The 14349-nt window shown below is 40.7% G+C and overlaps 1 long non-coding RNA gene across 11 annotated transcripts in view; it reads left to right on the forward strand.

The window, feature by feature from the left end:
- Positions 1 to 14349, forward strand: part of LOC104873444 — a 160400-nt gene that overhangs the window by 122415 nt on the left and 23636 nt on the right. For 10 of the 11 annotated variants that reach the window (XR_004514862.1, XR_004514861.1, XR_004514868.1 and 7 more), the window contains one exon: positions 4575 to 4624. The exons of the other annotated variant lie outside the window; for it this stretch is intronic. This is a non-coding gene — a long non-coding RNA (uncharacterized LOC104873444). The remainder of the gene's footprint in view (positions 1 to 4574; positions 4625 to 14349) is intronic. 11 annotated transcript variants of the gene reach the window in all.

Below are 14349 nucleotides of genomic sequence, written 5' to 3' on the forward strand. Positions count from 1 at the left end.
TTGTCTAATAGGAGTCACAAGCAGAGTAGGGCCTGCCAGGATGGGCAGAAGAAGTAGGGTTGTAAGTGACCAGAAGCTAAAGGGGCATCGAACATAAAAGGGAAACCCAGAAATAGGCCTGGAAGCCAAGAGGCAGTTGACGAGCACACGTAATAGGAGCTCACATTTTTTTTTTTAATTGAGTTTATTGGTACATTTAGGGATACAGTACAGTTACATTCATTGTTGGGATCATGTACCTTTACATGGCAAGTCTTGATTCTCATTTTTATCCCCTTACCTCTGCCCTCCCTTCACCCCCTCTCACATGTTTTTTTGACTGAAAGAAAGAATCAAGGAGAAGGCTGGGACCGGAACCTTTTGTTACCTCAGTGCTTAAAGGATTGGGAACTGAGAGGCTTTTCCCTAAGGAGAAGGGATTGGAGCAGTAGGAGGAAAGTGGACAAGGGTAGCGTCCAGGAAGCCACAGCACAAAAGCAATCAAATCTGCCAGACTCCTAACTGGATTTCCACCAACTAGACCTCTGAATTATTCATTGAGTCTAGACAGGAGACTCAAAACACTCATCCATGAGCTTTGGGCACCACAGCTTCTAATCCAGGTTACTCCCTCGGTAACTTTGGTTATTAAGTGAGGATAACAGCGCTGCTAATTTTAGCCGAGCAAGGTGAGAAACAATGAATAAAGAAGACTTTCATATACTGGCAAAATAGAGAAATGTGTGTAGCCAGACTCTTAACCGATAAATTAGAGATAAGTGCATTCGCTCTCCCAGTTTGAATCCATGGACTCTCTCATACGTTACAGAAATTAATCGAATGTGCTGTCTTTGTTGGCAACACAGCTTTAATGTGAAAGAGAAAAATAAAAGGTATGTTTTTGGAGTTCATCCGAAGGAACATGACATAAAAGAAATAACAGATATTTTTCCTTCCTCATTTATTTTGGCCTCTTTTATTGATACTTAATTTTTAAATGTAATATTTAAAAATTGTATACCTGGTGTATGACAGGATGCTCTGAGATAGGCGTACATTGTAGAATGACTAAGTCAAGCCAATTAACATACACATTACTTCAAATGCTTTCTGTGATAAGAACACGACACTTGTGCTCATTTGTTTCCAAGTATACAAAGCATTGTTATTAAATATAGTGACTGTGTCATGCAGTGGATCTCTCGAAGTTACTACAATTTTATAAGCTTTAACCAGCCTCTCCCAAACTCTTGCTTGCCCCAGGGCCCCAGTGTCTGCCGTTCCACTATCTGCTTCAATAGTTTGATTTTTTTAGATTTCACCTGCAATTGAGAGCATGTGATATTTGTCTTTCTGTGCCGGGCTTGTTTGACTTTGCATAATGTTGTTCATGCTATGGCAAATGTTAGAATTTCTTTTTTTTAAAGGTGGAATAATATTCCATTGTGTATATGTGAGGTGTGATAAAATAATATGGCAACTGTTTAAATTTTTTAAAATAGTAAAGACGCATTGCCATTAATCTCCCTCAAGAATACTGCCCCTTGCTTTGAATACATTTATCCTAAAGTTCTTGCCACTTTTTTTTTTTTTTTTTTTTTTTTTTTTTTTTTTTTTTTGCTACTAGGGATTGAACTCTGGTCCTTGTGCTTATAAGGCAGGCAGTGGAGCCACTAAGTCCCTGGCCCTTCTTGTCACTTTCTGAAGCGAAGCCATTTTGGAAATCCTCTTTCATGAGTACCTTTAGTTGCACTGTCGTGGCTGCCTTGATGTCCTGAATCAACGCAAAATGTTCACCTTTCATGGTCAGTTTGGCTTTGGGGAAGAGAACCGCATGGTGCCAGATCTGGTGAATAAAATGGATAAGGACACACTGTACTGTTATCTATTTGTTTGTATGTTTGTTTTAATTGGTTGTTGGTCTGGCTATGTAGCTCAGGCTGGCCTCAGACTCACCGCCATCCTCCTTCCTCAGCCTCCTGAGGACTGGGATTATAGGTATGTACCACCCTGCCTGGCCGGTAATATTTTTATTTGACAGAATTTGCCATAAACAATTAAAAATATTTATTATGGACACCAAGACAGCCACCAAAAACCACTCATAAAAGAGAACTTCCAGAACTACTTCCGGAAGTGGCAAGAATGATGGCCTTAAATGTGTTTGTATCCATGGGGAGTGTTTTCAGAGGATTAATGGCAAGGTGTCTTTTATTGTAATTAGGAATTTTGTTTTGATCACACCTTGCATTTTCATTATCTGCTGATAGACATTCAGGTGGACAGTTCTACAGTGGACATGGGAGTGACAGTACCAAAAGAACACGAAAGATTCACAAAGACCTTGTGTTAGTCCTGCTGTACTCTTCATTAGCATTATAATTTTAGACACACTGTAAACTGATACTTAGTTTATTCATGCTAAAATAAGTGTCACAATAAGAGTTCCGTGCTTAGAATTATGAGAGCTTTTTATGATTAGGTGATCAAAGCTTCTAAAACAATAATAAGTAAATGATAAGTGAACAATAAAAAAAGAAACAAGGGGTACAGGATATCATGTTGGGGTCTTTATAAAATATGAAAACTCTGTCTTCTTCCTTCATCTCCTTTGTTTTTACCATGGACTCTGGTAAATGAAAAAAGTGAGGCCATAAAGTGAAATATTTTCCTTGAAAAAATGGCTGGCATGAATTGGTTTTATAGAAAAATTCTTAAAGGAATTAAACCCTAAGGCTCAGAGCTCCTGCCCCTTCCTAAAAACAGCAAACTCCATGGGAACTATACATCTAAGGGCCATTTACATACTCAGAATTTCACATCTTTAAAAACCTCTGGCTACATTTATTTTGCTTCTTACAAAATCCTCATTTCCTGTAGCTGCTGTAAAATGTCTATTGGATTATACCTTGCAGGATTTTATTCTCAGGTGGTTTCTGGGTGTTTCTGTGACCCAAGCAAGGCGTCCCTGAGACTGTATCAAATGGTTTCTTCTGGAAACAGCTGGGAATAAGATCAACTCCAGGCCCTCACAAAGGTCCCAGGCTTCTGCTGTGCGTTAGCAGCAGCAAGAGTGTTGCCGCGTTACGACACAAAATATAAGAGCTCGAGGCCTTCGGCTGGTTTTCCGGAGCAGCTGTCTCTAGCTCAGGTGTTGAAATGTCAGCAACTTCATTGCAATCCAAACACATCTGTACCCCAGGCACAGAAATGTCTAATGAAGTGACTTCCTCGTGCTGGCTGGTCTTGTGGTTTTATTAAACCCTTAACCGTCGGTACCGAGTACCTCAGAGGGACCTGCCTAAGGATGAAGACACAGCTGGTGATGAATCACTGATGTACTGACATGTCACCACCTGGATGTCCACAGCTGGGCTTCACTTTGAAACATCACAGGAAGCTCAGAGTAAATTGGGCCTCACGTCAGCTTGGTCCTTACCTTATGTAGACAACCTGTATAGCTTCTGTCATCCTCCCAATTGTTCTTTGGCAGAAGCTTTGCTCCCATCTTACTTCAGAGAACATCAGCAATATCTATTCCTTTATTTATATGTCAGTCACCTGCCTTTAAATGTCAGCTTTATATCATGACTTTCTGTTTCATAAATGTAATTTTCTTATATTTATTTATAACTTTAATGTATTCTTTTTCTCTGGTTTGGTGTAGGAGTGATTCTAGTATCAAGCCAAGCTCAACTCATGTCCTATATGGTAAAAATTTAAAAAAAAAAGGAAAACAGGGTGAGGGATTTAGCTCGGTGGTTCCACCACCTACCTTGCAAGTGCGAGGTCCCGAGTTCAATTCCCTGTACCAAAAAATTAACAAAAAAAGGAAAACAGTTTCCCTGGCTCATGATTAAGCTATCCCTGTTGGTCCCTTTTTCTCGAAGGAAAAGAACCTTCCAGGGTAATGGAGAGCCGCAGTTGGCCTGGGAAGTGAATCCTGAAGGCGGGCAGCTTTCCCTTCCCGAGTGTTCTGTACTAGCGCAAACCCCTCTGGGGACAAACAGTAAACAGTTTCACCAGCTCCTCGCCTTGAAGCCTCCCCTGGAACTTGCTGTGGAGTTACTGCAGCCACACATGGCCCTGTGGCCTCTCTCTTTCTTTCTTTTTATTTTTTGTAAACAATGGCCATAGTTAACCCAGCCTTGTTCTTTTGTAATTACTTCAAAAATATTTAGCCACCCATTTTACTGTTTAATTCCACATTCTAATAGAATGCTATCTCTATTCATTTCCTATTATGGTAGATAAAGCTTTCTCTCTTGTATCCTTTCACCTTTCCTGTATCTTTCCATCTTGTTTGCATTATCATTTCAGAACTTGCATTACTCTGAAAATGGGAGTGTTTATTGCTGAGCCAAAAATCATACTATCTTTACAATTCTTTTCTTGTTCAATTATTATTTTTCTTGGCGCTGATAATGTGCTCATTTAAAAAAATGACCCCGACTGTTCTGTATACATTCAGTTTTCTCAGCTCTTCTAATAGCCCATAATATCCCAGGCAGTTTTTTTAAAACCATTAGATATATTACTCTATTTAGTTTTTACAATAACTCTCTGAGGTTAACTCTGTCATTTGTTTTTGACAGATGGAAACACGAAGCACAGAGTGGTTAACTGGCTCACATGACATCACAGGGTAAGACTGGCCCCCAGCAATCTGGCCCCTGAGTTCTTGGCCCCAGGCAGGCTACAGCTGCTGGATGTACAGCTTTCTACCCAAGCAGATCTCCCAGAGAATCCAATCAGTTCGTTTTTTCCTTAATTAGCCTTTCTCTCATATTTCTCCCCTCGGTGTGCATCTGGATTGCTTGTTGACTAAACCCAGGCACTGTTATCACGCTAGGCCTTATTTTCATTAGTGTGTAGGGAAGTTTTTGTTTGTTTGTTTGTTGTCTTCCCCCAGTGTTGATTCCTTGTTCACTGGATGTGATCTTTTCCTTCCTAGTTTCTTTCACGTTAGGTGAAGCCTGCCTTGTAGAAGATTTCATGAGAAAGGTGCATAGGTGCTCACATTCTTTTACATCTCAGACGTCAGGAAACATTTGTGTTCTCCCTGACAGCCCTGAATACACTATTCGTGGGCATCCTCATTCAGTCTGAAATTTTTGTAATGTTTTAATAGTATGTGTTTGCAATACATAATGATTATATTCATGGTGGAGAATTGGCGCATGGACAGAACACATCTCAGCTCGTCTGCCCTTCCTTTCCTCCTCCCTATGGCTTCCTGCCTTGGTATGTTTGCTCTCTCCCTGGTGTACTGAAGTTTATAAAAGGAATGGGTCTTTTCTCATTCATTGTGCTTCGGGCTTGATAATTCTTTTCAGCTTGGAGACTTATGTTCTTCTGGTCCAGAAAATAACAAGACATATCTCTTGTCATTTTTCCTTTCTGAATCTCCTTGGTAGAATGCTGGACATATCCTGAATTGGTGTTCTAGTCTCATCTCTTTCCTGTTTCTTGAAAAAAAATTTGAGATCTTTACTTAGCTTTATTTCCTAGCCTCTCTGTTTCCGTCTCTCTCTCCAACACCACCCCCACAACCCACACGTTATTTCAACTATCATAGTTAAATTTCTAAGAACTCTTTTTCTAATAACAGTATCTGCTCATTCCTTTTTTTCCTTAACAACATCCTGACCTTGTTTTAAGAACAAATAGCTTATCTTATCTTTCTAAGGTCATTAAACATAGCTTGAATAAAGTACTCTTTTGAGTGTGTTGTGTCTGTTTCTTTGCTGGTTCCTTCCTTCTGCTTTGATGTTTTTATCTTTTATGTTACAGGCTTTCTTTAAATGTCATAATCCAAACCACAGATCTTTTCTCTAAGAACATGAGCTACTGACTTGCATAAAATTGTATTAAACTTCTGATAAGAACAAGGCAATTTATATTATAGCGTCATAACTTTAAAATTCCATGTGAGATACTGAGCTTCTCAAGTATTTTTCTAATGTCTCTGTAAATTGAGTTCTACTTGCCAGCAGTATTTGTGAGTATTGTCTTCTGTCTTCTTTGTTTTTCCTTACTACAAAATTATTATTCTTTTTTAATGTAGAGCTATTATGTTTATGCTGACACATGTCTTCAAAGCTCTTTTACATCCCTTAATCAGTTTACCAGTTTTTTTTCCCTTAATGAAGACAATTCTATCAAGCAGAAGTGTTGTTCCATGTGTGTCACATACCCAAACACCAGTTGTTGCAGTAATGACTCTATTAGTTATGAGACAGTTATTGATAAGTCTAATTTCTGGACTGGTACCAACTCACATGTACTGTTTTCCTGGTGATGTGCAGTTGTTGCCTGTAGCATTCGTTCTGCTCCTTACGACTCACTGGGATAATCAGATTTATCTTGAAATATATCTCTCGACTCGTTATATCAATCAATTTTTCCCTGACTTTGCCAAAAGCACATGTTTATTTACCCACTGGCTGTGTGTGCTTGAGGTTTTTCTGCATATCGGAAGTCATATTAAAAAAAGTCCTGTTCATTAACTGGCAGTTTAAGTCTTTGACTTCTTGGATAGTACTTTCCTCACTTTTTATGAGTGCAGATTAGTTACGTAGATTAATGACCTTCACCTTGGTGGATTTCTACATGTATGTACATTCTTTATTCATCTCCCCATCATGGTCCCCTCTCCCCCATTTCACTTGTTTTTTGGAGGGGCTCCTTGAACATAATGTATTTGGAGCACATTTATGTCCGTTGTTACTCATCCTTGCAGCCCCTCTTCTTGTCTTTCTCTCATCTGATAGCCTCTCATCTACTTCCTCGTCACCTTTTTCAGATTCCACATGTTAGGGAGGACATGCAATACTTGTCTTTCCGACTCGGCTTGTTTTACTCCACACAATGATCCATCCGTTCTTCTGCAAATGACAATATTGTGTTCTTTTCACGACCGAATAGTACTCCATTGTGTATATACACCATGCTTTATCCATTCTTCTGTTGAGGGGCACCTGGGCTGGTTTTATATCATGGCTGTTGTATACTGTGCTACAACACACATGGGTAGGCAGGCATCCCTATGATATGCTGACTTTAATTCCTTCAGGTGTATACCAGGGAGTGGTAGAGCTGGATCAAATGGAAGTCCTGTTTTTAGTTTTATGAGGAACCACTATATTGTTGCATGGTATTAACTTAGTGTTAAAGAGTTCTGCCCAAGCCCTTAAATGCTGGAGGAACATTATGGTTGTGAATATGGCTGGCTTTCTACACATGATTTACAAAATGCATGTTCTGTGCTCTTAAGGATAAGAACCTCTTAGCAGCATTTCATATACTGGATTATCCTCTGCCTCTAGAAATTTTCCTGTATACCATATTCTCCTGGGTTTTCTTAAGGCTCCTACCACATTAGCTTTTCTTCTTATTTTTCTCTGCTAGGTTTATCTCCTCCACTTGATTTCTAAAGAGAAAACAATTCAGAATTCTATCTTTATAAGAATACAGATCTGTCCTCCTCATTTCTGAATGTGATTCCTTCCATTCCATTTTTACATGTTGATGACTTCCAGATCTTTTCTTTTCATTATGTTATATCCCCAAATTTCCATTCCTGGTCGCCTATGTGACATCTTCACGTAGGACATTTGGGGGGTAGTGGGCGTGACCAATACAAAGCTCTCTGGCCCCTCCCTTCTGGACACACTCCAAGTATACCTTACATGCCTCTTTCTTCCTATTTTGGAAAACTGTCCCAACATCTGCCCACTCTCAAGCCAAGAATCTTCTCTTTCACTTAACCCACAAAAGCCATTTATCTAGCAATGCTCTTGACTCTACACTTAAACAATATAAGAACCTGTCCATTTCTCTACATTTCCATGACTGCTACCTTAGTAAAGTATGGGATTTCTTGTGGGCCCCTACAATAACTGGTATTTCTCCTTCCAGTTTTCTCTGTAGCAATCAGAATAAACTGTTAAAAGTATAAATCATATCATATCATTGTTTAATATCAGGCATCTCTGTCACCCCCTTTCCCAGCTCTCTAAGGCCTTAGGGACATCCATGCTCTGGCTGTAACCTGCTCAACTTTCACAGTTGGTTCCTTACAACACCAACCTCTTTCCGTCCCTGTTATGTCGAACCAGCTCTTCCTCTGGGTGAATATGGTTCTCTCGTATCCTACACACGTGATGCATCCTTTCCTATATTCTTATTTCATCTTAAGAATAGTGACCTTATCAATCTCATCAAATATAGCTTCACCAATGGCTTGCAAAAAGAAAGCACTCAGTACCTATTTATTGTGAGGTAAAAGCATTATAGACGCCATTTAGTTTAACTTTTTTTTTTTTTTACAAGTAGGAAAACAGAGAGAAAGGAATCCCAACGATCTTATCAGTAGCGGGCTACTTGGCCTGTTCTAGATTTGTTCCATATGATCATGCCCTCAACCGTCTCACAGAGCAGCTATTTTTAGTTCTGCTCTTGGTTCTGCCAATTTGCTCAGTCCGTTTTCTCTGGGGAAACATTCAGAGGTGACAGTAAGGCTTGCTGACATTATCGTACTGAGGGTGCCATGGGCAGCAGCCTGGTGTATGTTCTCCTCTATCTCCTATCCTTCAGGTGTCAGGACACCAGCATCCCGGGTCTGTCGCAGCTTTATTTAAAAAGCTTCGAGAACGTGTGTTTTGGACATTCTTTCCTGTACTCTCCAAGAACTCCTGCTTCACTAAATGACATGTTTGACTGTGTTCGTGTATAGAAATGGGTTAAAAATATGTTTTTTTGTTGCTGTTGTTGTTACAGTGGCCAGTTTACAGGGCTTTTGTGGTATGGTGGAAAGAGATCCCTCCTTGTAAACTCATGTCTTTTCATCTGCTTCTGTTGTTCAAAAGCTGTCTGATCCTTAAGCAAGGGTCAGTACTCTAAGCTCCATTTTTATCAACTACGCAACTTTCCTGCAAGTTAAAAAATAAAAAGCAAAACTAGCTAAGTGGCTAATGTTCTCTCTCTTTCCCTCTCACAATATGAATGAAAATTGGCTTCACAAGCAAATTGTTAGATTATATGACCTTATGATGATAGGAATATTTTTGCTATCTTTAAAATGCATTACACATAGGTATAAGGTATTAAATGCAAAATATTTCTCATACCAGTCAGTTAATAATGCATTAATTATACATCCATCAATAATTATTGTGATTTGGGCCGGGAATTTAGCTCAGTGGTTCCACTGCCTGCCTCACAAGCGCAAAGTCCTGAGTTCGATCCCCAGTACCAAAAAAAAATAAAAAAAATAATAATGATTGTGATTTATTTTTCTTATAAGACAAAGTTTACACTGGCGACCAGGTTGGCCTTGAACTCACAGTGCTGAGCTCTTTCCTCAGCCTTCTGAGGGATGACGTGGCTTTTTTTTTTTACAATTATCTTCTTACCCAGTATATTATACATACATGTGTGTTATTACATTTGCTTATTTTGGGCAGTACTGGGTCCCTGGGGTGCTCTCCCACTGAGCTATGTCCCCATTCCTTTTTATTTTTTATTTTGAGGCAGGGTCTCTCTAAGTTACCTGGACCGTACCCAAACTTGAAGTCCTGCCTCAGCCTACGTGAGTGCTCAGGTTACAGCTTTTATCCAGTGTATTTTAAAATAATAATTTTAATTTATTAGTTTAAATAAAAGTACTATGAAACCAATCTAAACAGTATAAATTAAAAATTGAATGTAATCCTTTACCTCAAGACCCACAAGTTGAACCCCCAGACATAAGGAAGTGACATTGGCTTGCTATTTTCTTTCTCCCTTCCCCTCCCTTCCTCTCCTTCCCCTCCCCTCCCCTCTCCTCTCCTCTCCCTTTCCTTCCTTCCTTCCTTCCTTCCTTCCTTCCTTCCTTCCTTCCTTCCCCTTCCTTCCTTCCTTCCTTCCTTCTTTCTGTTATGGTACTGGGAATCAAACTTAGGACCTTGCTTTTGCGAGGCAGACACAGTGCCACTGAGCTAAACCCCTGGTCCTTGGCTTGTTTTTTTGAATTTTAATATTACTAATAGCTAATATTCACTTAGTACTTGGCTGTTAATCAGCTCTTGTTATAAACATTTTATACATTCAGTGCTCACAATCCTGCAGCTTCAATACGTTTTCCTCATTTTTTTTATGTGAGCAAACTGAGGCTCACATAAAACAGAGATGGAACGCTGTTCTCTACATGTCACACAGCCAGAAACAGGCATCTGATTCGAGGCAGTTTGGTCAGGACAATGACACATATCTTTAGCTATCTTTCCATGTGAGCATATGAAGATCTCCATAATCTTAGGACTGCTAGAACATTCTACTGTATGCCTCTTAATTTATTTATCAGTTCCCAGTTGATGAGAATGTTGATCTTTTCCAGATTTGCCATTATTAAAAATAAATGGCATTCAATCCCTGCCCACCCCCCGCAAAGTCGCAAGTGGGGCATGGTAGTGCACACCTCTAACCTCAACACTTTAGGAGGCTGAGGCAGGAGGATTACAAGTTCAATCTCAGCCTGGGCAATTTAGCAATGTACAAGACCCTGCCACAAAGTAAAAACTTAAATGGGGCAGGAGACTGAGGATACCGCTCAGTGCAAAGATCCTGGCTTCAATCTCTAATACCACATAATAAAAGGAGGGAAGCTCTCTCCTACCAACAGGTTTCATTAGCTACTGGAATTTGGGCAAATGTTTTCTGCTTTCATGGATTTCCATACTGTCTCATATTTTACCAATTTTATACTTAGCAAAACTAAAAGTAAATTTATTTTTAAAATATAAAATTGAGCTTTTAGGATAATTCCATGTTTCTCTTTTATTTTGTGCACGTCCCTGATACACCTAGTATCTCTAGTAACTACTTACACCAGGCACCTGGGCTCCAGCCATTAGAAGCCACTCCGTGAGGGATCTGTTCACACAGCAATCCTGTGGAATTTGTGTTTTCAGTCGGTGAGAACACAGCTTCCCTGGCCTGCTCTTGGGTCTGGCCAGAAGCTGGGCCCCTTGGCCTTGCATCTTAGTCCCAAGAGGAGACTGGAGCTTCTGGGAGATCTTGGCACTGCTTTCAGGCCTATGTTGTAGTGCATTTGCTTTTTTGGCTTGAAGCCCTTGCACATATCTTCCGCATTTCCGCTGTCAAGCAGAGGCTTCTTGTCTGCACCAAGCTGGGGGACGGCAGGTGACCTTCTGGCCCCAGAAGCTTTCTGCATGAATTACTGTGTATGGCTTTTGCACATGGAAATGTGGCATGTGCACACACACACACACACTCACACTCACGTACTTCCCCTCCTCTCTCCCCCTCCACACTCTGTTCCATTAGAAGCCATCAGATTCTTGGTATGGATTTTGGGCCAAAGCCAGGCTTTCCTCCGACAATCAATCGCCTTGTTTTCATTATAAGACAGCACACTAGAACAGTAGTCACACAGGCTAGGGCATGCTTTTGTATCAGTCACGGGCTAAGGAACACCTCCTCATCAGTCGTTAAGGGTCGTAGTCCTGCCTACAGATCTGCCTCACCAACTTCCAAACAATAGCCACAGTCAAAGTAGTAGCCCATAAATCAGTGTGGGGAAATCCCGACGGCTCTGGCAGGCGCAAAAACACCTCAAAGTATCCGAAAGTAACATTTGGCCACAGAGAAACTCATCTTCTCATGCATATGGCTTGCATCCCATGGATACAATTCTAACAGAGTGAATTTCGGCATAAAGATGGTGCAGGTAACTCAGAGGACATAGCATAGTATGAGCTGTCAAAACATCCAGGACGGGCTGGGGATTTAGCTCAGTGGTTCCACCACCTGCCTTGCAAGCACAAGGACCGGGTTTGATCCCTGCTACAAAAAACAAAACAAACAAACAAACAAACGGTAGACTTGGACTCAACCAAAAGTAAAAGAGCCCTTTCTCTTGTCCTTTTTCCACTTCTACTCTGACTCTGTTTCTTTTCTGCATTCAATAAATATGCACTTCTGCCTTTTCTGTGTCTTGTCCAGCTCTTTGTTTGGGACCCCAAGAACCTAGAAAGAAGCCATATGGTAACAGCGCCCCATCCAGCTTTCCAGAAAAAGCAACCTCTCTTGTCATTTTCCAATCTCTAGGCGCTCCTTTTCTAGTCCCAACTTCCTCTAGCCAGCTCAGTGTGCCAGCAGTGTTGCTCCAGGAGTTTTCTGTGGTTTCCATCATAATGAGGATCAAATATGAATTCCATAGATGGCCGGCAGGGATCCCAACTTGTCTGCTTGTCTTCACCTTCCCCACACGTCCCACCTTCTTCTGTTCTCTAACTCAAGTGTTTAAAACCTAACCTGCTTTTTCATTCGTCTCTCACTGACTTGCCCACTTTATCCCTTACCTGATGACTTCTTACACTACCTTGAGCAATTTCAGTGTCATCTCCAGTGAGAAGACGCCCTCTGGTCTTCCTTAACCACTGTTCCTCCATCCAGTCCGAGGTGTTCTTGCATAGCACCCTCCTGACATTGAATAGTTTCTTCTGGCTCACGTCTGTCCTTCACTGCATCCCATGCTCCTTTCCCCCAGACACTGGGTCTTTCTGTGCTTTTGTTCCATTGACTACCCTAGTTTCACAGTTTCCAATAAATTGCTAGCATCAAAACTACATCCAGCAATTCTGCTCATGAGTATAATCCCAGAATTTGCAAGATATGTATGATAATGTTAACAGCATTGTTCTTTGTATTCGTCCCAAACCAGCAATAGCCTTAGTTGCAGAATGAAATTGTAAATCATGTCATTTAGAATAAGTCAATCCATACAATACTGAAAATGAATCATACATCTACATGCAGCAGTATGATTCTAAGTGGAAAAAACAGACACAAGGTATCAGTGATTTATAATCCCATTCATATATGCTCAAAGGTAGCCAAAATTCACACACCAGAGTTGTTTCTTGAAGGTATAGAGTAGCTGATAGGGGACAACTGGGACCAAAGAGATGTTCTATTTCTTGGTCTAGGTGCAGGACACGTGGGAACTTTCACACTTTGGAAATTTACATTGATAGCTATTTATGATCTGTGCATACTTCTGTATCTTAAGCTTCTATTAAAATTTTAATTTTGAAAAATTTGCTGTGTGAACTGTGCTTCTATAAGGTGTTTAGGACAGTGACACAAATAGAGAGTGCAGATTTGACACAAGGGAATTGCCAGTTGGACTGACTCTCTTTTTTTCTCTCAGAATGGCACCCCATGGCAGAAAGGAAAATTTTAAATCTCCTAGGACAGTAGCATCTGATTTAAGAAATATGCTATTTGAACATGTCACAAATGTCCTTTGAATAGCCTGACTTCTCAAATTGAGTTTCAGCAAGCTCAGATAACCTTGGAATAAATCAGGGTATGCATAAACAAATTAGGGTTGGAATTTCACTCTTTCCTTGTTATCTCAGCTTTTAAGGCTCTGTTAGCAGTGGGCATAATCTTATTGCCCTGCACACACCACTCGAGTCTCCTACAGACATTATCGATTCACACTTTACTACTACAGTTTAAAATTACGTTTTCCCTTTTTTGGACAAGGATGGTGATTAGTTATCTAAATGAATGTCTTTGAGCTGGCAAGGTTTTCCCTCCCAATTTTTCGAGGTCTAAAAATAGCAGACTTTGGGACATTTTTAAAGTGATAAATTTTACTTTCTTTAAACCCTCAGATAAATGTGTAGATGGAGCCTAGGAACACTTGTGTTTGAAATAGCATCAGGCATTTGGGGTGCTGCTCTCTGTACCCTGTACAGTGGAAGCATCCCAGCCGTGACTGCCTGAACTCGACAGGTTTCTCTCTCACATTGCCTAATAAAGGCCTCTCAGGGTCTGCACAGATGGGAATTTCTGCTGCCACCTTCTCGTTCCACATTTCCTGTACTTTTTGCTAAGCATTCGACTGCCCAAAATAGAATTACAGTGTTTTGAGTCTGTGTGTAGAATTTGCGTGCTAGAGCAGACAGAATATCTAGCTGCCTAGAATCATCACATCCCATGACAGTTTTCCTTTTGGTTTTAAGATAGAGAGAGGATGCAGAAAGGAGCTCAGAGGTCTCGGAGAACAGCCCAGATCTGGAAGCAGGACAGTCAGACTGCTGCTGTGAGCGATGAGGAGGAAGAGGGCAGGAGCCTGTGCCTGGCTGCCACTCACGAATCTGCTTCTTAGATCTCCTGACCCCATGAGGCCTTTTCCTGATAGGATACTACCCCCTGCCTTGCTTCACTGAGCTATCCATGGGATGAACTTTCATGCTCCTCTCTGCCTTGCTGAATTCCCTCCATCACCCAAGGACTGCTCAGTTCTCACCTCCTCTGGGAAACGTTGGTGAAAGGCTTGATTTGGAAATGATT

Source organism: Fukomys damarensis, unplaced genomic scaffold, assembly GCF_012274545.1.
Source record: "Fukomys damarensis isolate Sample0158 unplaced genomic scaffold, DMR_v1.0_HiC HiC_scaffold_31, whole genome shotgun sequence".
Taxonomy (NCBI): domain Eukaryota; kingdom Metazoa; phylum Chordata; class Mammalia; order Rodentia; family Bathyergidae; genus Fukomys; species Fukomys damarensis.